Source organism: Lipophrys pholis, assembly GCF_963383615.2.
Source record: "Lipophrys pholis genome assembly, chromosome: 7".
Classification (NCBI taxonomy): Eukaryota; Metazoa; Chordata; class Actinopteri; order Blenniiformes; family Blenniidae; genus Lipophrys; species Lipophrys pholis.
This window is the reverse complement of record NC_137638.1, coordinates 4,993,518-5,020,718: the sequence shown is the minus strand read 5'-3', so window position 1 is coordinate 5,020,718 and position 27,201 is coordinate 4,993,518.

Here is a 27,201-nt window from a genome sequence, read left to right as displayed (position 1 = left end):
TTTACAGTCATGAATTTATTTATTTATTTATTCATTTGCGGGTATTTGGTATTCAGTGGCCAGACTTCACTGGCAGTAAACCCTGCGACACAAAGCTTCAGTTTTAGAGCGACGCATTGAGCTGTAGAATGTATCTGGATCATTCGAAAGGTTTTCAAATTAATGCAATTGTTTGGAGAACGTTTACATATGCAGCTTTTTTTTTTTTTTTTTTCCCCTCCCAGTATTTTTCTCTCAGTCTGGGCTTGAGCAGAGGAAATGTTGTCAGTGAATTTTGTTTTGTTTGTTCGCCGCAATGTTCTCAGCGACTGATTTCTCAGTGATGATTGAGTGGGCCGTTCTTGTCCGTAGGTCCTTGTCTGGCTGACGCCGCTCACTGGTTTTCAATGAAAACCATCTCGGAAATAGTGAATGTCTTTCTCCCTCTTCAGCAGCACTTGCTTTCTATTCATTTCACACATAATGAAAACCTTGCCACAGTGAGACTTGAGGCTTGAAACTTGCATGAGTTAAAGAATCCATCGGAGTGACGATAACGTCGGCTTGCGTTGTCGTTGGCGTCGCAGTTTTGTTACTGCGCTGGATTGATCCGAAACAGTTGCTACTAAATCACCGTCCAACAGCAAGATGACAAAATTTCCACCTAACCTGAAAGCTTCCCTGTGATGGATTACTGACTGCACACCAGCCAAGCTGCACGTCTTTGGAAGCTGATCTTCATACTGTGGAGAAACGTGGAAATTTCATTCTGCATGAAAAATGCATTTAATCAAATTGGTTTTCTTTCATAAAGAAAAACTTCATTCATTCATTCATTCATTCATTCACAAACCAGTAGGCATCAACATCAGTATTTGTCTTATCATAAAAATGGAAGGAATATTAATGTTTTTCTCATCTGGGGTAAGCTTATGATTAAGAATTCTGCCTCCACACAAACATATTGTAAATAGATTTCACTTATACAGCTTTTGAACCACTTGAGCAATTTACACGTTTAATCACATTCTCACAATCACATACACATTCACACACCAATGGCAGCGGCTGCTATGCAATGTGCTCCATCCATCCAATGGGAGCTGTTTTGGGTTCAGTGCCTTGCTCAAGGACACTTCGGCCTGTGGACAGGGGAGACTGTCTCTGTGTGGCGTTTGCTTGTTGTCTCTGTGCATGCGTGGGTTTTCTGAAACATGCATTTGAATCTAACTGTTGACTCTATGGCCTCGTTTACGCGACAATGTTTAAAGTGAAAACACATCCTTTTTGTGTTTCCGTTTCTGAAAAATGTGGCGTTTACACGGCAACATTCTGAGTAGTTGGTTTACTATTCCGGGTGACTCTCAAGTATCAGATGCAGAAAAAAATCAGAAGCAGAAGAAAATCAAATTTCATCCCAGAGGGGCAACTACGTAAACTATGAATCTACTAAGTCCCGGGAGTCATGACACTCTGGAGGAAACGTTGTTCTTCTTGTCTATCTCCTGAGCATGTGCAGGAGAACTATTTACCAAGGTGGTGGTGTGCATGCACAGTAGCAGCACTTTCACTGTCTACCCAGAAATGGCGCTCAAGCGTTTCCAGAAAGTGTCATTTCCCCCTTTTTACACGACAATGAAGCCCAAGCATTTTCAAAAAGTTCTCCCTTGGGACTCCTTTTCAGAAGTTGCCTTTTCAGTGGCTATGAAAACTCTTTCAGTGTAAACGGACCCCGAAAACGCAGCGAGAGCTTTGCGTTTTGACTTGATCTTAATACCATGTACAAGTCGGATTGAGCAAAACATGGAAGGGTGGTCACAAGCGCAGAAAAAGAACAACATTTTGACCACATATGAAAGTCAAACATCAAAGAGACGAACAACGACCAAACATACTTTTGAGAGTAGAACGGCTTAAAGGATAAGAATGCTTCCTCCACCACTGCATTACACACACGCTAAAATCGTATTTGTTATGCAATGGGGTAAAAAAGAAGCTTTTCAGAGCTTCTCAGAGAAATTGCAGGCAATATCCAAAATAATAGCAGTTGCACGACAACCGCAAATACAGACTCCGAACACAATGTTCTACTGAACAACTCGATATTGGCCTCAGTTTGACAAATACATTGCGCTGTCACACATGCCATTGATCTGCGGTGAGATAAACCCACATCCCATTGTTCCTTAATGCCTGAAGTCTCCCCAGAGAGCAATGCTGTCTGCTCAACTGCCTCTGCTGGCCAAGATCATTCCCCAACTTGCTGTCACTGCTCTTTCTGCATTCTGATCGCAATTCAATGTCCTTTTGAAGCCATGCATCAGCATCACTCCCAGCTGTCAACGGTGCCAAAATGTTTAATCACCGAGACCGAGCTGCACGTGAAGCTCATTAACTGCTATGATGGCTTCATTTCTTTGGACATGCCCCAGCTCCAAGCTGCTTCCCTGCTGCCAACCACCAGTTTACAAGAGTTTACCCAGCGCTTGTGTGTAGACGGTATTTCCTACTTGGGCACAAAGGCCCGTTAATAGTAAGTTTCCAGTGAAGTGCATTAATTACAAGTGAATCTTTAGTTGTGTCCGCCTTCCCATTTGTACTTACCAAGCTACCGCAAGGAAGCGACATAAATATTTTACAGTTTGTTTTCAGCCTCCGCCTTCTATTAGTCATTCCCACCTCGACCCCCCCCCGTTATTTTTCATGTGACAATGACAATGCTTATAACGCCACTGTGAGAGAAATATTAAAGATACACATCAGGCCGGCAATATCCTCCCCTATTTCTAGGCATAGCTAATTTTTAAGACAAATTCAAGCTTTCTTATCTGTTCAGGAAAAGCGCCAAAGACAATTTATCTCCTTGAAGTATTGCTGGAGGAGCGCTGTAACAGAGATCAGAAGAGACGGTCGAGGAAAAGTGTTCCTTCTCAACAGCTGCTGCTCTCTGGGTATTTTCTCAGGGTGGATTAGGACACTCACAGACCTGCTGCTGTATTGTCGGGCAGTAATAATGTTTTTTGTATTGTGCCGAGCGTCAATCTATCCATTTTTCTTTGATTGCTTCTTCATCAAACACAATGGGTCAAAAGCAGACCTTGGCATTGTGCGGCTGCTGAGCTGAATATGGTCCCTTGGCTTCCCCTGACTGGCCAGGGAGGCGTCAAAGAGAGATTATGAATCAAATAAACAATGTACATGATTCATGTCGTACAACTACTTTGCTTGTATTCTGAAGGTTTAGTCTCCATTTATTCAACAACATTTTCAAGTGAAAATTGAAAACTTTGTTGGGTTTCGGGGCTCCATTCACACAACAATGGTGCTCGAAGTCATAACACTCTGACCCCGTCTCCATGTAAACGGGGGGAAAATACAACTTTTCTGCAACTGGTCACGCGCACCACTATTTACGGCCGAAGTAAATAGTTCTTCTGCACATGCTCAGTAGATAGACAATAACAGCAATGTTTCCTCCAGAGTGTCATGACTCCCAGTCCATATTCTCCTGGGAATTGATAGTTTTATAGTCAACAGTCACCGTAATAACAATTCAACTTGGTCGTCTGTCCACTAGAATATCAGTAAGCTCTAATTCTTAATGTTTAAAGCGTTTTGTTCTCAGCACCCTCTAGTGCCCCAACACGAAATCTACATTTATTTTCTGCGTTTCTGCTGTTTCAGTAGAAACGGACATCATTTTAAAAACATTGAAATATGAATGCAAAACTTTTATGAAACGAAAATGCAAAAACTATGTGTTTTCTCTTGAAAACATTGTTGGGTAAACCGGACCTTTGTGTTCTTTGTGTTATTTTATCTGTCTTTACGATGCGGGCTAGCGAATGACTAATAATCGACCTACAAAAACAAGCTTCAAGATAAAGATTGGTATAAAATGGAAAGTTTTAAACCTGACATACCCATCTATTAACTTATTTAGTGCAGTCAAAGATAAAGTTGGGTGCTTGGTTGGGGGAAAACAAAATTCTTCGTGGAAAGTTGAAGGGAACACACAAGAACTTGAATGATGCACAGCAGAAATAGCATACCTTGCCATTGTGCACTTCCATTTACATTTTCACTTTGATTTTGAAGTCGCACGCTGTCTCTAGTTTAAGGATCCGTGACTTCCCTCGTGTCTCATTGCTGTTCCCTGCCCTCTTGTGTTTCACCTCTGCCTGACTGTACCATTGTCTTCAGCTGGTTGCAGCGGTATACTGTACAGTGGGCTTCTCCTGCCTGCTTTGTTTACCGGCTTGTCTGTAATTCAGCCTTGGTTTCCTTCCTGTGATCTCTGTGTTCCTTGTGCTCCAGGTTTTCTCTGCGTTGCAACCGTCCTGGGTTATACTTCTTGAGTTATTTAATAAAAGAGTGCTTGACTCACCTCTAGCTCTGTTAGGCTTTTTTAGTTTCAGAGATCGTTACACAACTTTTCAAAACCATGCTGCAATATACTGCTTTATATTTGGAGATGGTAACCTATAGCTCAGTTTGACAGAGTAGTCATAGTTTTTCATGTGACGCACTTGGAAAAATGAATATCCCACCCCTGCTGTGAAGGCTACCCCAGTTCATATCAGGCGAAGGGCTGGTTGACTATCTCAAGGCAAACACAGAGCAACAGACAATTGCAACATTCAACCAATTTGCAGCCACCAGTTGACCTGATCATGCCATCTTTAGACTGTTTAGAGTGGTGAATCCCAACCAGGCCTACAGGGGGCGCCAGCGATTCATGGGAGGGGTCACAAAGCCCCATTGATTTTAAGGGGTGTAACATTTTTTTGTTCTTGTCACAAAACTACAAAGATTAAGTTACAATATTAGAAGTGTATCATTTAAAAAATAGTTTAAAGTGTCTGTAATATACACAACGGATTGTACTAAATGAGGGTCAAAGAATATGGCTTCACTGAAGCAATGGACAGAATTCGAGCTAAATGCATCTGCAAAAAAAATGGTGAATGAAAGTTTGAAACTTCAAACTGAAGTAACACAAGTCTACCAAACAACCCAAGGCAGAGCATAAACCCAAAGAGTTTATCCTCAGAGAAGAGGAACTATAAGAAAGATAACAACAAATATAACAAAGAAATTGCATTTCACATATAGTGTGTTATGAGGTTCCTTCAACTTTTTTTGTGTAATTGTAGAAATGTTAACCGAGGTTAACAACGGTCAAAATTTGGGTCCTTTAATTAAAAAGTTTGATTCTGTCTCTTTAATTCCTGTTGGATGAAAGCATCTATAAATGATTTTGCTTAAAAACAACAACAGAATGCTCCACTGGTTTTCTCATTCATCCTGTATTTGCTATGAGAACTGATCCATGACCCAAACAATGACATCAACAAGTGCAAACATTGACAAATCTTTCTAAATCTACTTGTAAGTTCCACACAGCTGAGTAGTTTCATGTACATTTGAGCAGTATTTTGTGTTTGTTGTTTAATTTTAATTTACTTCATAACTAAAACATCAAAAGGCGTGATTGTATTGATTATATTTCAACTCGACTTGGAGAGTCGAGGTCTTTTTTTTTTTTTTTTTTTTTCTAGAAATGTTGCTTTGACTGTAGCCGCCTCTGAGGATGAAGCACACGTTGTAGTATCCTGCCCATGTTCATTCATTTTAAGCCAAATTTAAAGACTGAACTCCTGGTTAGTGGCCTGTAAAGTGGGAAACATACTATTATCACCTCTTTATTCCAGAGGGGAATCTTTCGTCACCTTGATGAAGAGAGCTCTGGCTAATGGTGCGATCTTGCACACATGTGACAGAGAGAAATACGTGGCCCGGCTTTAAACCAAGAGAAAGATTAAAGGAGGAAATAGCTGGTGGCAAGGCTTAGCGTCATTAGCATAAGACGGAGAGGTAAAGGTAAGACAGAGGCCGGCTGAGTGAGCAGTCTTTCAGGATGAACTTCCAACTCTTCCATGTGTGGATGGGTATGCATGTGTGTCAGTGAGTCTGTTGTTTAGCCTGTCAGCTGTGTGGCGAGTCCTGCTGTGTCCCCGTCCCCCCTGGGGTTCAATGCAGGGACACACTATCTTGTATTTTTAGTTCTGCTGTTTTGTGCTTGCAGGATTGTTCCACGGTATGATGTTGTAATAAAAAGTTAACCGATGAAATAGGCAAAGATATCCTCGGAGGGATCCCCACCCATGCAAATGAGGGTTCAAGTGTCTCTTCTAAGTTCTACAGTTGATATGAAACCACGCAGCATAACCGCTTCATTGTTTATTCCAGCTTGTAGAAGGGGATGTAAAGTGGCTGCTGTCATTGTTAATCCAGTGGAAGCCTGTCAACACAGTCCATTTTGGCTTTCAACATCAGACAAACAAAGTGGTTGTGTGAGTTCTTGCTGACAGCAAGACATCACTTGTATCTGTCACTGAGATGCATTAGCTGCTTTTTCCTTTCAGTCCGACACAGAAGTCTAAATACTGTAGTGATTGGGTTTCAAAGGATGCTTAGCCCTGATATACAACTGTCCTTTTCAATAAACACATTCTTCGGAGTTGAACTTAAGTAACCTGCTATCTGATTTCCATGTATAGGGTTCCTCTTCTGTGAGCAGCATATTATGTGGAACTGGTGTTTCTGCTGGCCTGAAGATGACCTGTGCAGATTCATGCCGATTGTGTGAAAGAAACTATAGTCTCACATATCTGTCTAGCCTTTATGTACCCATTTAGCCACTTTTCCACTCAACACTAATCTACTTCCTGACTAACCAATGAAGGAACAAACCTGCTGACCTACCTACTTAAAATATGAACCAAACAATCAACTATCAGTCCACAACAAGCAACTGACCTGCCTACCCACTCAACAATCAATCAAGGAACCAAACTACCAAAAAGGGACCTAACAATCAATATTCAAAGCAAGCAACTAGTCCACTATCTTCTGTATGTACCTACCTGTTCATGCACAAAGCCATAGTGTGTGTGTCTATGTGTGTGTGTGTGTGTGTATTACTCCATTTCAGTGTTATTCCTTACTGACTTATGTTTCCATCAACTCAGGTAATGTTTACACGACAACATTTCATGTGAAAATGCATTGTCTGTGCGTTTTTCTTTGTTTTGCATTTACATGGGAATTGCAGAAAGGCTGAACATAATGTAGTTTGCCGGCCAGGCCACGAGTTGGCGATGTTTTTGCAATGACACCACACACACATACAGCAGAGAACGTTACACTATAAACATTAACAATGGGAGTACACAGACATTCGTGTACATTACCAAGTCCCAGGAGAATATGGACTGGGAGTCATGACACACTGTTGTTATTGTTCATCTACTGAGCATGTGCAGAGGAACTATTTACTACGGTCGTGGTGCGCATGCTCAATAACAGCACTTCACAAAAACTGGTATTTTCTTCCGTTTCCACATGAGATGGCGTCGGAGCGTTATTAAAAAGTTCCACCTTGGGAGCCGTTTTCAGAATGTTGTGTTTTCAGTGACTCCAAGCATTGTTGTCATGTTAATAGGGCCGAACTAGGTAGCCAAGCAAACGTCCATACAGCCCACCTATATACCCACTTATTAACATCTTTACTTGCCTACAAACCAACTAAACATGGCGACCCAACTACGTACCCACCTCCACGATGGACATTTTATTTTGATAAGCCAATCCAGGCTGCTACATTAACAAAATAACTGTGTCAAATGTAAATCTATCCAAATAGTTTTGATATGACCATATTCTGTATTATAGAGGGAAAAAAAACAAGTAATACTTATTTCAACACTTTTCTTTATTGTGAGCTTTGTGTGTACTCTCCATGTACTTTGACATGTACTTTCTGACGCGCACATAAGAAGAAACTTGCGGTGGACAAGATCAAGTAAGGTGATTCGTGACTTTGTAAGCAATTTGGCCAGGCGTCATGTAAGACTACTTGACTATAAACCAGTTTTTGCTGTTCCTTTTTTTCTGGGGGGGGGGGGGTCAAGGAAAAAGATTTGATGATGAATAATGATTTTTACGAGAAATGCATTAATCTATTCACTGCTTTTGAGAGACGTGTGCTCCCTCAAGGGTACTCCCAATGGGTCTTTGTCAGAAACCGTGACGAAGTCATAACCTCTCCTTTCTTTCTTCACAAAAATATTTCTATGAAAGAAAGCTTGTGAGACAGCATATATGATAGTAGTATTAGAACATGAAGAATATTTTTCCTTTTGAGGACCGCTTTTCAATATTAGTAATGATGAAGGCCATACACTAACTTACTTTGGATTTTTCTCACTGGTATTATGTGAAATACAACATGTTAAGATGTGTACGTGAGTACAGCCTTGCTTGATTTGATCCAGAACTTCAGCTCCCCCTGAGCTCTTGTGAAGTTATAGATGTTACAGATTATGCTTTAACATTAAAAAAAGTGTGAAGTGAAGACATTTAGGCCCCATTTACACGACAGTGTTCCAAGTGAGAACGCATCCTTTTTGCATTTTCGGTTCAGTAAAGTTTCAGTTTTAAACTGATTGTTATATATGAATCCTTCTTGTGCGTGTGCAGAAGGATTTACGACCGCATCGTGCATGTGCACTATAAGCGGTTCGGGAAAGTTTCGTTTTTGCCATTTACATGAAAAACCAAAAAAATTCTACCTTGGAAAGTAATTCCCAAAAGTTCTGTTTTCAGTGGCTCCAAGCACTATTGTCGAGTAAACAGACTCTTCATGGGCCAAACAAGTTTGACTTTAAGTTTGCAAACTTGCTAGATATGCTTTCATCTTTCCATTTTCTGTACTGGTTGGTTCAACTTAGCATCACAGGGTGTTAGAACCAATCCCAACTGACCATGTCACCTGCAAGTCATCACAAAACCAACACAGAGAGACAGACAATGACATACTCCATACGGGTAATTCAAAGTCACCAATGAATTTACAAATACATGGTTTGGATCTGGATGAAATATTTAGTAAAAAAACCAAATAAAAACATACATGCTCAGGAACAGCAAGCAAAATGCTTCCAGAAAATGTCCCCAGTCCGTTTGTAAACCATTCTCAGTGTTTGCCCCTACGAAGCCAAGCTTTGTTTTGTGAACTGGGTTTTTATTTAAAAATGCATTACTGCAACAATTCTGTCACTTTTATCAACATCCAAGGGTGTCATTGAGACCATTAGAACTGAGAAACCAATCAATACAACTCGCAGCCCGGTTAAATTACAGTAGCTCCGGGTTGACATAAACACCAAAGTCACATTTTTATTGACTTTTCATTGCAGGGGCAATAAAACCCTGAGTTTCCCCTTTAACATGTCAGTGGGTCCCTGTTGTACTCTCAGATCGGCTTCACGGACGGCGTCGATATCTTCAGCTCCAAACTTCAGCTCCAAGAAAACCTGTCTCAACAGTCAAAACACATCCCCACAGCTGCTCCCGAAGCTGCACGCCTCCTCTTGCTGAAAAATGTCCTAACGGCTGTGCCTCCACATGGCGCAAGTCAAAGCTGCAGTCCTGATCGTGATAAATTTCTCCCCGATTTTTTTAGTCCCATACCTGCAGCGTGTTGTCGTATCTTTTAAGGAAGAAAAATGCGCCGACGCATCCAGCAGACCTCGAGGATGAGCACCCGTAGTTCAAAGGGCACGGAGGGCGCCGGTGAGGCCGCAGGGTTTTTCCAGAGTGGGTAAGGCGAACCAGAAGGGACTCCACGTTAAGCTTCAGTCCCTGGGAAGAGTTTGACAACCCTCAAACAGAGCTTAGCCTTTTTCTTTCTCTCAAAAGTCTAGTTACTTACCTGTTAGTTGTTTGATTGCATTGACACTCTCCTAGTTCTGTCTGTATAAAACATATCTGTTTATGCACTTTAGAGTAATATGATGTACAAGTATATAAACCTAACAATATGTATATGGCGTACTACTGAAAACAAAAATGTAGTTAAAAAGAAGGGAATTTGATTGTTAATGGCAAAAACGTAATGGTTTAAGAAAATGCATTTGAGATAATGGGATTTATTGAAATTGTGGACATGCTCAGTTGCGACTATCAGCCAGTACTTTTTTCTTTGAACCCTGTGGCTTAAACAATGAAACAGCTAATTTAAGGATTTTCTGGGTTAAGTAGCTTCATGCCGCCAACACATGGGTGATGCATTCAGGTGTATTACGTAACTATGAACTTTTTTTCTTTTATTTGGTGGGTGCGGCTTATATTCAGGTGAGCTGGAGAGTCAAAGAAAGGACAAGCAGTGGTTCACTAATAAAATGACATTACATTGACTGTCATTCGGATTGTTCCAGGGAGTTTAGATTACAGTAGGTCCTGGGCTCAAATTTGTTGTTTCAGACTCATAAACAGGATGAATCTAATAAACTTTATCACCCTGGGAGTAGCCTGACCCCAGTGACTAGAGGAGAGTGGATCATATCTACGGCTATGCAATCGGATATGAAAATACTGAACCATTTTATTGGATTTTGGTATCGAGTCTGATACTGCACTGAGTATATATTCAGTGAGTTTTTTTTGTTTTTTTTAAGATGGTGCTCAACAACTTTATTGTACAACTGCTGCCACGTTCATTGAATTGGATTAGGCAGAAATAAAATATAAATCCCAGTTTGTCCGAATCTCACCCCGGCCTTGTGATGATGACACAGATACTTATTGTATCTCTAAATCCTCCCCAGTATCTTTTCTCCACAGAGCCGACAGCTGCTTGAAGTTACTGACTGAATGTGGCCGTTTACGAGGCCACGACAAACAACCACAACAGCAGCAGCAATGATGACAACTATTACAACTACTACTACAATATATACTATTACTACACTTTAAAAAAAATACCAATCCTCCTACTACTGCTATTATAACTACTATAGCTGCTAATATTGCTACTACTTTGACGACAACTACAATTACAGTAGTACAATTACTATTGCAACCACTTCTACCACTACTGCAACTACTATGATAACTACTACTAATATTACTAATACAACTATTATTGCTACTACTATAGCTACCACGACCACTTCAACTACAAGTACCACTAATACAACTTTTATTAATACAGTTGCAACCAATGCAAGGAGTCATAAAATACACTGTTAATACTACCAGTAGTACTTCAGTTTCTACTACAACTAATACATGTATTGGTACAACTACAACTATTACTAATCCTACCACTACTACAACTGCTTCCGATACTATCACTACTACGATTACAACTGTTACTACTACTTCTTTAGTCACAACAACTTATGCAATACTACTAGTATTACAACTACTACTAATGCAATACTACTATTGCTGCTACTAATACTGTCATTACTACTATTACAACTGTTTCAGCTATTACTAATACTACTACTACTACTACTACAGTACTACTGCTATTGCTGCTACCTATGCATCATTAATACTATTATTAAACTGTTACTCCTGCAAATAATAATAATACTATTACTGTTGCTACTACTTTTAATACTTCATATACCACTACCACCACTAATGCAGTTATTGATAACAACTACTTGTACTACAACTGCTACTACTAATACTACAACTCCAACTGCTACTACAGCTAATGCAATACTCCCACTATTGTTGCTCTCAATACTATTGTTAGTACTATCACAACTGCTCCTTTTACTTCTACAACTAACGCTACTGTGAGTTGCACTGCCACAACGACCCCCAACGCTACTTGTACAACTACTACCCAGTAAACTGGCAAACACCTTTTGTGTCCAATATAATCAGTTTGGATAATGAGTATAAGAAAATGGGAAATGAGAAGGCGCCGAAAAAAGAAAATTCACATCGTTTAAGGAACTGGGCCACATAATCGAGGAGCTCTGTTTGTGTTGCTGCTCGGTAATACTAGAAACAGGAAGTTTCTACCAGTTGGTACTGAACCGCAATGGCAGGTAGTGAATTTGAAAACTCCGCCTCAAAGTGCACACCCTGGTCTGTTCTAACAGCTGTGAACGCTTCCTTAGTCTTCATTTTAAACATGATGCAGGATAACAACCTGGTTGTTAAGACAGCATTAAAGTGAAATGACAAGTTTCCCGTCCGACGCCTCAGCTCCTAAACCCAGAATTTGCATCGTCCGCGTCTCATTGAAAATCCACAAGCGTTGCTCGTGTCACATCTGCATGCTCGCCGAAGTCACCTCATCCGTTACCGAATCTCCTGGGGCTACCTACAGTAATCTTCCAATAGACAAAGCCTTCGGGCAGTCCGGCTATCAAACACTCTTGCCGCCGGTTTGTTTATGGATTTTCAGCATGTTCCCTTGAGGAAATTAAGCTTTATCCCCGCAGGATGTTCCACATTACAACCGCTCAATACTTTTTGACACCGAGGTGTCGGGGACAGTGGTTCTCATGGCTGAGAGTTCTCACCGAAAGCTAAAATATATAAATAAACATGTCCAATGAATTTGAAAACGCATCAAAGATGTGCACTGTGAACTCCCTGCACAAGCAAATATGCTTGATAAAAAAGGGGGGAAAAAAAAACAGCCTCACGTCCAGCATGATAAATGGCACTGCTCGGCACCCCCTTCCTCCGAAAAGGCGGCGAGTGGTAATAAGAATACAGTAAGTAGTGTCATTCATCCTGTGCTTGGAGGAGCACACTTCAAGCGCTACATGCCAAGAGTAGCACTATTCAACAAAGGGAGAGCACCTTGCAGAAATAATTGAAAGGCCCATGCATACAGGGTAATAGAATTGTCTTCTTCTTCACATGCTGCTGTGTGGGCAAATAGAGAATCAAAAGACCCGTGGCGTTCCATTCTGTGCTTTCTTAATGCATTTTGTTATGTATTATATATAGGGAAAATTTACACGTGGAGCATTTCAGCAGGGACCACTGGCAAAAAGCATTCATCTTAATCCGGCTGCAAGTCAAACAAAAACAGAGCTGTTTTACATCATAAATGGCACCGTGGCAGTTGTCATGAACCAGAGGAAATGTAAGGAAAGATGTGTTGCACCGCCTTGCTGCTCAGTCTCTCACATGCAGTCTCTGCTGGATATATTGTGACAAACTGGACAAAAATGCACGTTAGATACTCAAGAAAACTTGGAGGCAAGCTAAAATCTCAGCAAAGTATGTTTGTACTTCAATTAAGATAGTGAATAATGATGGCTTCGACACGACAATGATTTCAAGTGAAAAATGAAAATTTTCATTGTGTTTGAGGGCACCTGTTGTTCGGACTCACTGAAAACACAACTTTTTGAAAGCGGCTCCCGAGATGGAACTTTTTGAAAAACGCACCTACTGTAAAAAAGTAATAAACAACATTTTCTGGAAACGTTTGGGCTCCGTAACCACGTAGATGACATATAAGCTGCGAGTGCGCATGTGCACCACGGCCATGGGAAATAGTTCTTCTGCTCACGCGCACGTCGGTAAACAAATAACAACAATGGCGGCTTCCAGAGTGTCACGACTCCCACTCCATCGTCTCCTAGGGCAGTTTTATTGTTGACGGTCATTAAAATAACAATCCAACTTTGTTGTGTGTCTCTAAAAATATCTCTGTACTCCCTTTTTTAATATTTATAGCGTATTGTTCTTTGCACGTGTGTGTGTGTGTGGTTTAAGTAAACTTTTCTGAAACGAAAGCACAGAAACAATGTGTTTTCACTTCAAACGTTATGGCTTACAGCCCTGTTGAGGTCGAGCGAGAGAGGGGAATATATTCTGAATTGGTTGTTGGATTTGACCGAGGCCATGGGGAGAGGAGTACAACAGTTCCACCCGTAAGCATGAAGGTTCTCCCGAAACCAAAACCGATCCATGATCTGGAAGAAATAGCCACGTTCAATCCTGTCAAAGGTCGTCTATGCGTCCAATGAGATTACAGCTTCTGATAATTGATGAGTTGGATGGATTATACGTGATGTTGAGAAGTCGTGAGCGTCTGTTTTGAATAAAAACCTTGTGAAATGAGGGTGGGTAGTGCAACAAACTGATAGGACGATAGAGGGTCGTCTGTTCGTGGTTCAGTTGGTAAGTCGGGAATAAAAGTCGAACAATCTACTCCAGCTTTGTCGCTCGACGGCATCTCGATGACGCCTGTGCCTGGTGATGTTGATCGATTTGAGGTCGGACTGAAATGTGTTTCGCGAGGTCCATTCACGGTCATGAGGACGCCACATCATCGCCGTTCTGGCTGGCCGGTAATCTGAGCGGCGCAGAAAGTGAGCTGACGAAAGCGGCGCTCTGTGATGATCTGAAGTCCTGTGCAAGACTCTGATCTACGTACGATCTCTTTGTTACCGACCCGTTGGAATTTCTCGCAGGCACTTCAGGTGGAAAGCATTTCGACGCTTATCCGTCTTGGCCACGCTGCCACCGTTGTAGCGTCGTGTCTCTGTCAATTTCCTGTCACCATTGCTCACAATATGCTCACGTAAAGTGGGGTAATATTGAATTTCCAGCAGAACTGCGCCTTTACGGCGTTAAAGCACCAACCCGACTGATTTGTGAGGTTTCCTAACCTTCACGATAATCTCACTGAGGAAAAGATTTGTGATTCATGAGCTGATCAGGCAGACCACATGCTGCTAATTATTTGGTTAATTAGCAGATTCGATTTTAGGAAAACTGATCTAAGTCGTGTTTTTCACCTTCCTCGATCTCACTCTCCTTCTCAGTGGTAATCGCCCAACTGGCTCCCTGTTTTTTTAAGATATCAACTAATTTTCTTTACCTTTTCTAACTCTATTTCAATGTTTTGTCAACTTTTAAATCCTTAATGAAGCGGCAACGTTCTTCAACTGTTTAAAACTTTGAAAAAGGTCTCCAAGAGAAGAGACATTGAGATACACCGGGAGGTAGACGAGAGCCACCAGGAGTTACTCAGGGCCACCCAGCCTATCAGACAGCAGTGACTCCTCTTTCTCATTTTTCTCGCGCTTTTGGTCCAATTTGAGATGCAGCTCACTGAGGAACGTCCTCCTGACAGCTGCTCCCCTTCGACCTCGGAGGCAATCACTAAATTTTTAAAACAGCAAGTGGGATCCTACTTTGAAATATATCATCATCAAAACACGCATTCTAAGTTGCTGTGGAAAAATATGGAAAATTTAAAATCAGGTATTCATTTTTCATCTGGGTGGAATTAAAGCCTCACACCTAAGGCTATGTTTTTGAAGTTTTCATGTGAAAAACATGTCTCCACATTCAGCCATGAACGGCTTTACAAATATCAGGACTAAAAGAAACACTTTGGATTCACTGGACAAGGGATACTTGATTCATTAAAAACAAAAACTACAACATAAAGTATTTCTCTCTCTCTGTCCTCGTCACCAGGGCTGCATGAGACGTTCAAGTCTTGCCAAATAAGACTTTTTTTTTTTATGGCTGCCTGTCAATTAGAGAGTGAATAACAGGCTTGCAAAATGAGCCAGTAAACAGTGAAGTTAATAAACATGCTCTGCAGCTTTAACACATCTGATGCAGCAGGAAATAAACACAACATTACATCCATTTTATTCTCCGCAGTAATTGAGTGTTATGTAAATGTCCTACGTAACCTTTGATAGAACGCCCAGTTTGGAAGGACTTTAAGTGAAATTGTAAATGTGTTTTCACTTATTGTAACACACGGTTACACATCTCCAGCCGGTTCTTTCACAAAGACCCAGAGCCAGCTTACATTCCACACTCAATTGAGCATTCAGGTGTGCAGCACACCTGGATCTGGCGTCCCACCCACCACACTTATATAACATTTTATACAGCACTTACTTGGCACGTTTGCGCAGCCCCCATAGCGCTTTACACTGTTAATCACATTCACACAGCAATGGAGGCATCTGCCATGCAAGGCGCTCAATCCATCCTTTGGGGGCAGTTTTGGGGTTGAGTGTCTTGCTCAAAGACACTTCAACATGTGGATAGAAGTACATGGGGAATCGAACCAGCAACCGTCGGTTTGAGAGATGACCACTCTACCAACCGGGCTACAGTCACTGTGTTGTAATGCGATGGATAAAAAAATCTGCACAAGTGGTTTTCTTTTCAGTTTGTATTGTCTAACAAAGGGAGTGAGCGATAGAAAGGATGCCAGTCAGAGAATAAGGATGTGAAACAGGCAACCTTTTCAGCAGGGATGTCAAACATAAAGCCAGTGGGCCGATCCAGCCTGCCAAGCCACCAAACCACCAAACAAATTGTTAAAATCTTAAAGAAAACAATTTTCTCAGAGTAGCAGACACAATTCAACACTGAGACCAAGAGATTTGCAAGCAAAATAGCATTAGTCTCAATATAATGCTGTCAGTTTGGAAAAACATACATAAAGCAACAGCTATAGGAGACTTTTTTTGCACAGGTTTCTTTAAAATTGGCTCTATGTTGAGATTTTAGCAATTTTTATTCCTAATTTTTCATTTTTTTTTTTTTACAAAAATATAGACATTTCAAGCATCAACAAAGAGAATCTTTACAGTTTAACCACAAAGGTTAATATGGCTCTATTTATCCGTCTGGCCGACTCTAGATGAAATTGGGCTGCACTTGATCCCTCTGTTTTTAAGTATTTCAAATGAAAGACACTTTTTTTTCCCCAAATGCGCTTTTGAGCTTCAAGTGGAATGTGAGCAGAAACCTTGGCCAAAAACTTTAAAAGATATCTCTGTTGGAAAACGTTGGGTTCTTTTTTTTTTTTTAAGTTGACTATAAACAATGTAGTGTACTACAGCGTTCATAACCAGTTTATTGTAGCAACGCTTTGATTGTCCTTGAGCTGAAAAGATCCATATACAAGCAAAAAATCACCAAAGGATTCAATCATTCATCCAATGTCATTGGATATAATTGATCCTTTTTTTTTTATCATTATTTTTTTTTAATGGTTCGTTGTGGGCAGAGACATTCACACAAACAGAAAAATGTCCTCCATCTGAATGACGGTTTTTTGAAGGGACATCATTTTTCAAATTGAATTAATTGCTTCTTAATTTTTCTTTTAAGTTATAGCAATGTGTTGGCGTGTCATAGCCCAGCTCAGTGAAAAGCAAGTAGAAGAAGTAAGAAAAACTATGTGGAATTACGTAAAGTGCAACTTTGTTGTAGCTCTCGGTATGAGTAAATGTACACGTCAGGACACAATGTACAGAACTTAAAGAAAACACAACAGGTAATGCTAACTAAAAAGAGAAAAAGTAACCTGCCTATAAGCCAAATGAAAACTGATCAAACTTGGCCACAAACACCAGAGCTAATTAACTGAAATTCACAGCAGTTACACTCGGCCGCTGGAACAAGTTGAATCTACAAAGCGTTAACCCGGGGCAAATACTTACAATGTAAAGGTTAACCGTATCGGAGCCGAGTTCACAAGAGAGACAGTGAAACACAACCACACGCACACACACGGAAGGTATCCGGGGTGAACAGAGCGGCGCAAACGCTCCAGCCGCCCGGAGCAGTCAGGAGCTGGTTAAGCATGATCAGTCAGAAGGACCAATACCGGGCAGAAGAAGGAAGCCTAGAAGAGCATTCCTGGCCTTTCAAAGTAAAACACACATTAGTGGCACACACAGAGGGAAGAGGCCCTTCAGACAGATTTCAGAATTATTCATCTGTCATGCTATGACTCACCCGATATGCCAGTGTTTCAATGGGTGTCAAAATGATGACATGACAATATGTTTATTTGCAACCAATGAACCAAACAAATGGACATGCCAGGCTAACAAGCCTGTTCTCTCTGACCATCACCAACATCGCCAACACCAGGCCCAGAGCCTGAGAACAGAAAGGACAGTCAACTCCGTCATCGCACGTCAACTAAAACAGTGACACATGCATTTGAGGTCAACCGATGCCAAATCATTTCCTGTAGACGTGAGCGTGTGTGATTGTTGCTCTATGAGTGGACCAACAACCTGGTCAGAGTGTATCCTGCATTCGCCCGTTGCCATTTGGGGTGGACTCCTGCATGCTATGGCCTCAAGTTGGACTAATCGGTAGAGGACGAACGAATGGACGGTCACAATCACAGAGAAGAAGAATGCTGTGAGAACTTCTCAAAGTCAAATATCAAAGAGATGAACAACAACCCAACACGTGAAAGCATCAAATATAAATATACCATCTGAAATGTTCATTAATCCATCAATGGATTGTTTTCTCTTTGTGTATGCTGTAGAGATTGTGCACAAATGTGACACATTGAGGTGGAATTTGTACATTTGCCGGAATTTTACATCAATACTGCACAACCCTCTATCAAGATTTGCAGAATACTGGTTCACGGACGTCAACTTCAAGTTGAGATAGTGGGATAATAAATCCCACAATGGGCAAATATTGTGCAGCAGCAGCTCAGATAAAGAAAGAAGACAGACACTGACCAAATCCTACATATAACATCGGCTCAAACACTTCCCTTCACAAACCCAACCGGAGCAGGAACAAATCAGTGTCTAAGTCTCTTTGTTCTGCATTTTTATTGTGAAGGTCTCCGGCCAGAAGGAAGCAAAGACTGAAGAGTGGACCAGGATTTTCTCAGAGATGAAGAGTAAAGAAAGGTCAAGTTACGACGGTCTGACTGCACTTGTTCCCGTTCCTCTGCAATTTTCTCATTTTCTTTAAGTACAATGACCAAAAGCAGGAAAAGAAAGAAAGAAAAGAAAAAGTAAGAAATGGAAAATGGATTTCACCAAAAATCACCCTTTTACACACACACACACACGCACACGCACCCGCACCCGCACACACACGAAGGAGGCGAGTGCAACGCAAAGTTCATCGGTTAGGTGCAGTTTGTGGTTCAGGGTCTTGCTCAAGGACACTTCCGCATGTGGACAGGGAGGAGGTGAGGACTTGAACTAGCAACTGTCAGATTGAGAGACGGCCCCTCTACCAACACAGCCGCCCCGATCACATTATTGATTGCAGCCTATTGAGAAACAGGCTGAAGATGCAATGAAACTGAATATATAAAATCATTTCCTGCTAATTGATTATATGTTCCATTAGTTAATTAATACATTTTCTTTTTTCCGTCCTGCTTATTTGGTGGGTTGATCAATTTATTGATTGAAACACTTTGATTTTAATTGTTCTTTTGGATGACTGGCCGACCAGTCAATTTATTTTCTATTGATTAGTTGACTGGTTGAGTGATTGGTAAGTCAATTGACTGACTGCTAAATTTGTCTTTTGATCAATTAAAGATTTTAACAAAAAACCGATTGGTTGATTAATTGATCATCTGTTTGGTCAAGTAATCAATTGATTGTTATATTGTTAGTTTGAATGAAGAGGCCATTTCCACTTAAACGTTGTATAACATGCTTGAATGTAACCTGATCCACTATTTTGCAAACAAAAATCAATGAGTTTGATCGTGACGTCGACAGAGAAGATGAGAAATCTCACATGGATGCTGAATATTTGAGCCTCTTGTTGGATCTGTAATGTTTTGCCTCGCGTTCCCGTCCTCCACAAACACAACGGTGACTCCAAGAGGGTATCAATTATCAGCTCAATTAAATTTAGCCATATTGTTTCAGTTTCATATTGCAGATTACGTGACTGTTTTTTAATAATGCCGGCAGCGGTTCACCAGGTGGGAATCCTGATATTGCTCGTGTAATTATGTTTCATTGTAGCGTAATGTGTTTTTTTTTCATTGTTTCTTGTTCAGGATTCCCGAGCCTCTGCAGGCGCCACTTTTAAGATAAGACAATCAATATTAGCAAACTAGCTGTAAATATGTTATTAACCTTTTGTTGAGAAAGTCTTGTGCTGTTCCTGTGGCAACAGGTTTGTACAGAAACGCACTATTAATTGCTTTAAACCTCCCCGAGCCCATGAATTGTGAGAAAACACTCAATTTAAACCTGCAAGAAAGGGGTAGCTTCACCTCTCTAGTGTGTCTTTTATTGTTGAAAATAGTCAAAATCAAACATAAAAGGTTAGAGATGGAGGAAGAAACACATTATGAAGTATTTTCTCGCTTTCTTTTATCATATTCTTCCAGAACATGTGCATATAAATAACCATACCAAGTGCAATGTGTTCTGTAAGCCCTCTCGGCACCTGTCAACTTGTTCACTTACGCTGCATTGACACTAAACACAACGAAACAGAACAAATAAAGTGAAGTCGTTATTCAAGGAATGATTTCAAACACCTTTAACTTTGAAGTAAATGGCAACCATGGAAGTGAATAAACTTAAAGGGAAAAAAGCAAACAAACATGTAATTATACCGAGGAATGGGGGTCACTAAATGGAAAACAAAACAATCCACACAGAAACACACCAAAAATTTAGTTTTAAGGGGGAAAAACAACTGAAATTGCAGAAATACATTCATAACCCATCAGCTGAACGACACAGCAACTGTAATGTATCGAGGAATTCACCAATAAATTGTGGTGCAGAGCGCATGCTTCTGTCTGGGTGGTCTTTACAACGTTTTCAAGTGAAAACAGAAAAACTTTCAAGGTGTTTTGTGTGTTGGTTTACATGACAACGCTGCTCGGAGCGAATGAAAACAAACTTTTTGAAAACCGCTCCTAAGGCAGAACCTTTCGAAAACACTCCGCGCAGCACGGCCGTCGTAAATAGTTCTTCTGCACATGCTCAGGAGATGGAAAATAAGAACCATTTTTTCCTCCGTCATGTCATGACTCCCAGTCCCGATTCTCCTGGGACTTGGTAGTTTTCTAGTCGACAGTCACTGTAATAACAATCCAACTTGGTCGTCTGTCCACTAGAAGGCCCGTGTTCTAGCGTTGTTAATGTTTATAGCGTATTGTTCCCTGCAATAAGTGTGTGGTTTCATTACAAAAACATACAACAGCGCCAACTCGTGGCCTGACATGATAACTACATCGTTTTATCGAGTTTCTGCTACTTCAGTGAAAACGGATGCAGTTTTGCAGTAATGATGATGTTCCTCGTCACAGTGTCACAGTGGACCGTCTCATCGATATCGGAGTGGTACAAGAGGAAATCCATGGGAAGCAGGGGAGTTAAAAAAAATTGAATAAAAAATTCCGGGTCCTCCAAGTTTGGAGAAACTTAAAATTTGAAACTATATATTAATGAGTCATTAATTTAAAAAAAAAAATAAAAAATGATAAGACAAAAATATGTTACTTTACAAATCTTACGTCCTCCCTCTCATTGACCTCAAAATGGTTTGATCCATGTTGCTGCTTGAGTATCAGTGGAAGTGTGTGATCAATTCAATTCAATTCAACTTTATTTATATAGCATTACTTAACTCTTTTTTTATTATTAATTCATGTTTCAATTCACTTAATTCCCCAAATCACTCTTTATGTGTTATTTCTGGTATGTTTTATTAGTTACTCAATTGATTTACTCGTTGTTTTGTCTGATAGTTGATTGATCAATTTGCAGGTTTATTGTTTGGGTGCTTAACTGATTGATTGATCGATTCATTGACTCTAAAAAGTGAATAATATTTTTTTTTTATTTAACGATGCAACACTGTTGAGAAAACCTAAGATAACATTAGACGGGAACATTTTCCACTACAACTTTTAACTTAATGTTTTGTGTTCTCAAGTCAACAAGTTGTTCATTTCATCCATCATTTTCAGGAGACGGATTGGATTTATACGGCGGCGTGTTTAAAATGGGACTATTGTACACAGTAAGCCCACTGCCGCTCTCCAGTCGAGTGGAGTTGAGCCTGTTGTGTACAGTTCGCTCAGCTCTCGCGGTCCGTGAAAGTAAAGTGCTGCCCACTTTGTTTTATCTGCATGGCTGCGCGTACTTACAACATGCTGCTCTCCCAATCACTTTAAATGAAAAGCTACAAGAGGTGAGTCATTTCAACGGCTGTCCCCAAGTGCACCTTTTCACATCGATTACAGCTCTGTCACAAGCGACCAGTCCAGAACAGGATGTTAAAAAAAGTCCTCAGCAGAGCCACAGGTTGTTACATGAAGCTCTCGGGTTTTCCCTCCGACCCGGAACGTGTTTCTTGTCTCGACGGCGACAATCAAATCCGACTCGTCTTGAAGTGTGGCCCTCCTCTGTCAAGCAACTGATCAATGGGGGGAAAAGTGAGAGGTGTGAAGCAGATGACAGATTGACAACGCCACTTTTTCCAAGTGGTTTTCTTTTTCTTTTTTTTCTTTTTTTTTTGAGGGGCTCCTATAATGAGTTCCACACAGAAGTAAACAAAAGCAGGCTTCTCATCAGTAGACGATGGCAGTTGATTTTTAAAGTCAAGACTGAAAATGAAGAAAAATGCTGTCATTACTGCAATCTGACACCGTTGGAGACTCTCTCACCAACGGTGGATTCATGTGAAAACAGCAACCCTGGAACACCATCTGCCATAGGAGTCACATGAAGATAGTTTGATTAATTTACTAGCAGTGATTGTAAGTAAACAGGAACGTTCTTCAGTAGGTTTTTCAGGTGTCTTTATCTCACCTGGTGTACCGATTGTTCAGAGGACTTTTGTTCCCGACATCTAAACCGAAATACAGTAGCTACCCTTTCACCTGTGTACAGTCTTTGAACTGGCTCCTTCAAGTTCTTCTAAAAATAAGATTTAAATGGAATTCAAAATGTTTTATATCAGCCCTTTTATAGGACAAGTAACCATATATGATAGTTCATAAATAGTTTCTGTCACGGTGTCACTGGCTTTTTTTTTAAATGTAAACGGTGTCAATAAAATGCAGAAACACAAAAAAAACGAATATTAAAAGTAGGAATTCTTTTTCCCAATTTGTTTTTATAAAACGACAAGTTTCAACATATTTTTGTCCTGTCTGTTTCCTGTTTAATATCACACTGTCTCTCCTTTTCTTGACTTTCCCTCCAAATGTCTGATTGTTGTTCCCTGTCCTGATTGCGTTCACCTGGCGACCGCACCATATCAGCCCCTTTATCACTTATTTATTACTTATTCAAGTGACAAGGCAACATTTTTTTTTTTTTTTCGTTTCAAGAAAGTTTCGCATTTACACGGCAACGTTCTGAAAACAATGTTTGTTTAGAGGGAAACTGCAGAGACACTGTAAACAGTGTTAGCATGTTGGGCCAGTAGCTGGCGCTGTTGGTTGTTTTTTGTCATGAAACCACACACACACACACACACACACACCAATACACTATAATAGTCAACAATGGGAATACACAGCTTTCCGTGTGGACAGACCACCAAGCACGTTATTACGGTGACTGTCAAATTAAAACGACCAAGTCACAGGAGGACACTCTGGAGGAAAACATTGTTGTTGTCCATCTACTCACACAAGAGCAGAAGAACTACTACAGTCGGGGTGTGCTTGTGCAGTAGCAGCGTTTTTGATGTAGGAGCGTTTTGGAAAAAGTAGCTTTTTTTTTTTTTTTTTATTTGACATGGAGACAGAGGGATTTTCAAAGGTTTTATTTTCAGCGGCTCTGACCACCGTTGTTCTGTGAACGAACATCCAAAATGCTACAAAAGTTTTCTGTTTTCACTTGAAAATATTGGCGTATAAACGGGGCCTTGCATTGTCGTCTTCCTGCCGTAGATCTTCACCAGGTGAGTTTAGCCCAAGTATCTTAAAAACGACTAAAGCCAGAGGTCTTCCTGGTCAAACGTTGAGAGAAAAACCGCAAAATTCATCCAAAACTAAATGATAATACAAATCAAACATATCTTTCCTCATCGGCAGACCTATTAGGAGTAAATTTCATTTTTTGATGGGTACTTTTAAAATATAACTCTGTGCAGCAAAGCCACATGAAACATTTGAGACGGCCCCGCGTTTTAATTTAGCCTGCGTTGCCTCATCACACGAATCCAGAAAGCTTTGTCTTTTAATAAGATTTGTAATATTATTACACTCTGTTTATTGCTCTATTATCAGATGATGTTTCATTTCAACATCCCCTCGTCTGCTTCTCCCACAACGCGGGAGGATAAAAAAAAAACCAAAACAATGAGATGAATGGACGGAGATGGATGGATTAATTCAGGCAATTTATATCGAACGCGAAGGTGAGATTAGACCGCTGTTGCAAAGACACTTTCAAGCTTTAGCAAGAATGATATATTAAGATTCTTTAAGTGTTTTGACAAGAGGAAACTTTTGAGTTCTGGGCATTTTATATTAGTTAGCATTTCTGTTTTGGTTTTCTGACAACTAATCAATAACCGCTTCAGTACGTTTGCCACAATTATGACAGACTAATTTGGATCTGAGCGTGCAGCCGTTGTGAATATTGCTCCCCCAAGTATCTCATTTTCTCCCGGCCTGTGAATGGAAATTTAAAGCCACTCTGTGTACAGCTTTCTGCTGGCCACGCTGATTACAGAGCATCACTTCTGTGTCAGATGAGAGCGAGAGTATAATTGAATGCAGGGGATGTGCGATGCCGAATCAGGTCAAGAACTTCCTGACTTTAACACCCTGAGCTTTGCTTGATGGGAAAAGAGCTTTTCGGTGATATTCCTCAACCTCAGCAGCAGAGATTACAAACAAGACTTTGGAAAGCGTTGATTTGGAGTTATCCTTGAAATGAGGCGAAACGCTCTGCAAATGCTGAATAAAAGCAAAGTATTTTGTTATTTTTTTTTTCCCAGAGGAAACAAGTCGAGCTAAAGGTGAAACGAGCTGCATAGGTTGCTTTGCTTTCACTCTTTTGTCCAGTTCCTCCCAAAGCAATTTGATAAGTTTTAAATCTGCAGGTTTTCCAGCCTACCATCTTGTTTTGTGAATAATGTAGTTCCGCCATAGTTTAGACTTAAGTCTTTGGGTCATTACCTATCTGTAGTATGATCTCCTGACCGACTCGGTCCAGATCGCAGGCGCTGCAGAATGCTGTGGGAGGGTCATTTGGGTTCATTGTACCGCCCACTCTGTACAAGTAACCGAGCCTGAATCCAGAAAACAGTTCCAAACCTTTACACTTCCTCCTCCATGTTGGACAGTCGCCACACACTGGGGAACCGTCTTTTCACCTACTCAACTGTGCAAAGCTCCTGCATGCTGAACCGAAGTTTTCAAATGTTTATCGATTGAGCCATCGTACCTTCTTCCAGTCTTCAGTCATCCAATGACTGTGGTTCATGGTCAAAGTGCCATTATTATCTAATTCCTAACAAAGATGTCAGGAAGCTTTCAGATGAGCTTAAATGGGCACTTGAAGTCACGTCAAAATCGCACATTCCTCCGCATGAATCAAATTAAAGTCATAAATTTATACTTGAATAGCAAAGTTAATGGTTGGCACTGTAGTTGAGTGGTTCGCACAGGATTCGGTTCAGTTCCAGGATGAGAGACTTTCCGTAGGGAAAGGTTTTATCCATAGAGCTTTTCTGACAATCCTACAGCCACGAGATCAAAATCAAGCAGCCTGCGTGTAATTCCAGTCATAGAAATGCTGATGCCCCCAACAACAAACGCTGACATGGGATCCGCAACCTCCAGCTCCTTACCGTCCACACTTTGGTGTTCTGACTCATTTTCTGCAACACTACCTTGAGGCGAGTGTCTGTGAAAGGTAGTTGTTGGTAGTTTCTCAGACTGTTTGTTCACAATGTGCAACAATTCAACTTCCAGCAGATCGTGATGTTCAGGCACTCAGTCTTGTTTGCAGCTTTGTTAGTGAGTTGCTGAGTCTGGAGTGAAATCAAGGTCCATCTGAACGAGTTGTAAATGATGAATTTGAGCTTATTTTCAGCTTGGGAGCCTTTGGCAACGTTGTTGAAATTCAGGGGAAACAAAGAGTTGCACAAACCAGCATCTTTTGGGAAAAAAAATAGAAAAAGAATGAACTTTCCGTGGCCTTGTCTCTGATTGAAAATAGACTTTTATCACCTGGTGAAGACGTTTGAAATGTGCTGCCCTGCTGAAAGGGAACACAGAAATCTGTGTAGTGGACGCTTACGTAGCGTATTTCACGAGAACTTTATTTAGCCGAGATTAACACTCTCTTTTTCAAGTGTGAGCTCAGAGTCTTGCTCAGGGACCTCTAGTGCATGTTTTTGGGACTGTGGGGGGAACCCGAGTACCCGGAGGAAACCCATACGCACACGTGGAGAACATGCCAACTCCACACAGAAAGGTTTGAACCCACGACCTTCTTGCTGTGAAGCGAGTGTGCTTACCACGTTGCCACCGTGTGGTATAAATCACTATATCACTGCCGTCTCAACACATTTAACATCATTCACGTAGAGATGTATTGCAGTGCTTTTTACATAAGTCTTAGTCTCAGTCCAAAAACATTCATTTGAAGTAAAGACACATTGTTTTTTTGTCTTTACGTTTCAGAAAACTTTTCTGTCTACACATGGCAGATATGATGAAAATGATGTAGTTAGAATGCCTGACCACTAGTGGGTGCTGTTGGTTGTTTTTGTCATGAAACCACGCACACATTGACGACGAGAACAATACGCTATAAACATTAACAATAAGTGAACACGGACATTCTAGCAGACAGACAACCAAGTTGGATTGTTATTCCTAAAAACTACCCAGGAGAAGATGGACTGGGAGTCATGACACTCTGGAGGAATCACATTGTTGATATTGTCCCACAACGAGCTACCATGGCCGTGATGTGCATGCGCAGGAGCAGTGTTTCAGAACAGATGTGTTTCACCCCGTTTCCATGGAGACGGCGTCAGAGCGTTTTCAAGTTGGAATTAGTTTTTTTTTTTTAAAAGTTGCGTTTTCAGTGACTTCAAGCAGTGTTGTTGTGTAAATGGAAACCGAAAACGAAGGTTTTCTGTTTTCACTTAAAGATGTTGTGTATGCCTTTACATTAATTGTCTGTAGGTATGAATGTATGTGTGTTTAGTCATCTGTCTACCGGTGTGTGCCCCGTGATGGATGACTGACCTGTAGGGGGCACACCTTGCACTTGATTGGCTGGGATCTGCTCCAAAGCCTGCAACCATGAGTTGGATAAAGTGTTATAAAATATGGATGCACTGGCTTTTGTTTTTATTGAAAATGTGTCAATAGAATGCAGTAACACAGAGAAATGAATATCTATGGGAGGAGGAATTGTTTTATTCATTAACCTTTGCTTCTCCTGCTGTGAATTAACACATCAACCTTCTTATGTCTCGGTTGACTGGCTATAGTTTTATTTTGTGGCGTTATTATTGTCAAGAATCTGCGAAACAAGCAAGTTCTCCTTCCCATTTTTTTTTACAAAATGGCCTGTACTTGTGGCAGTTCTTCAGTACTACTGT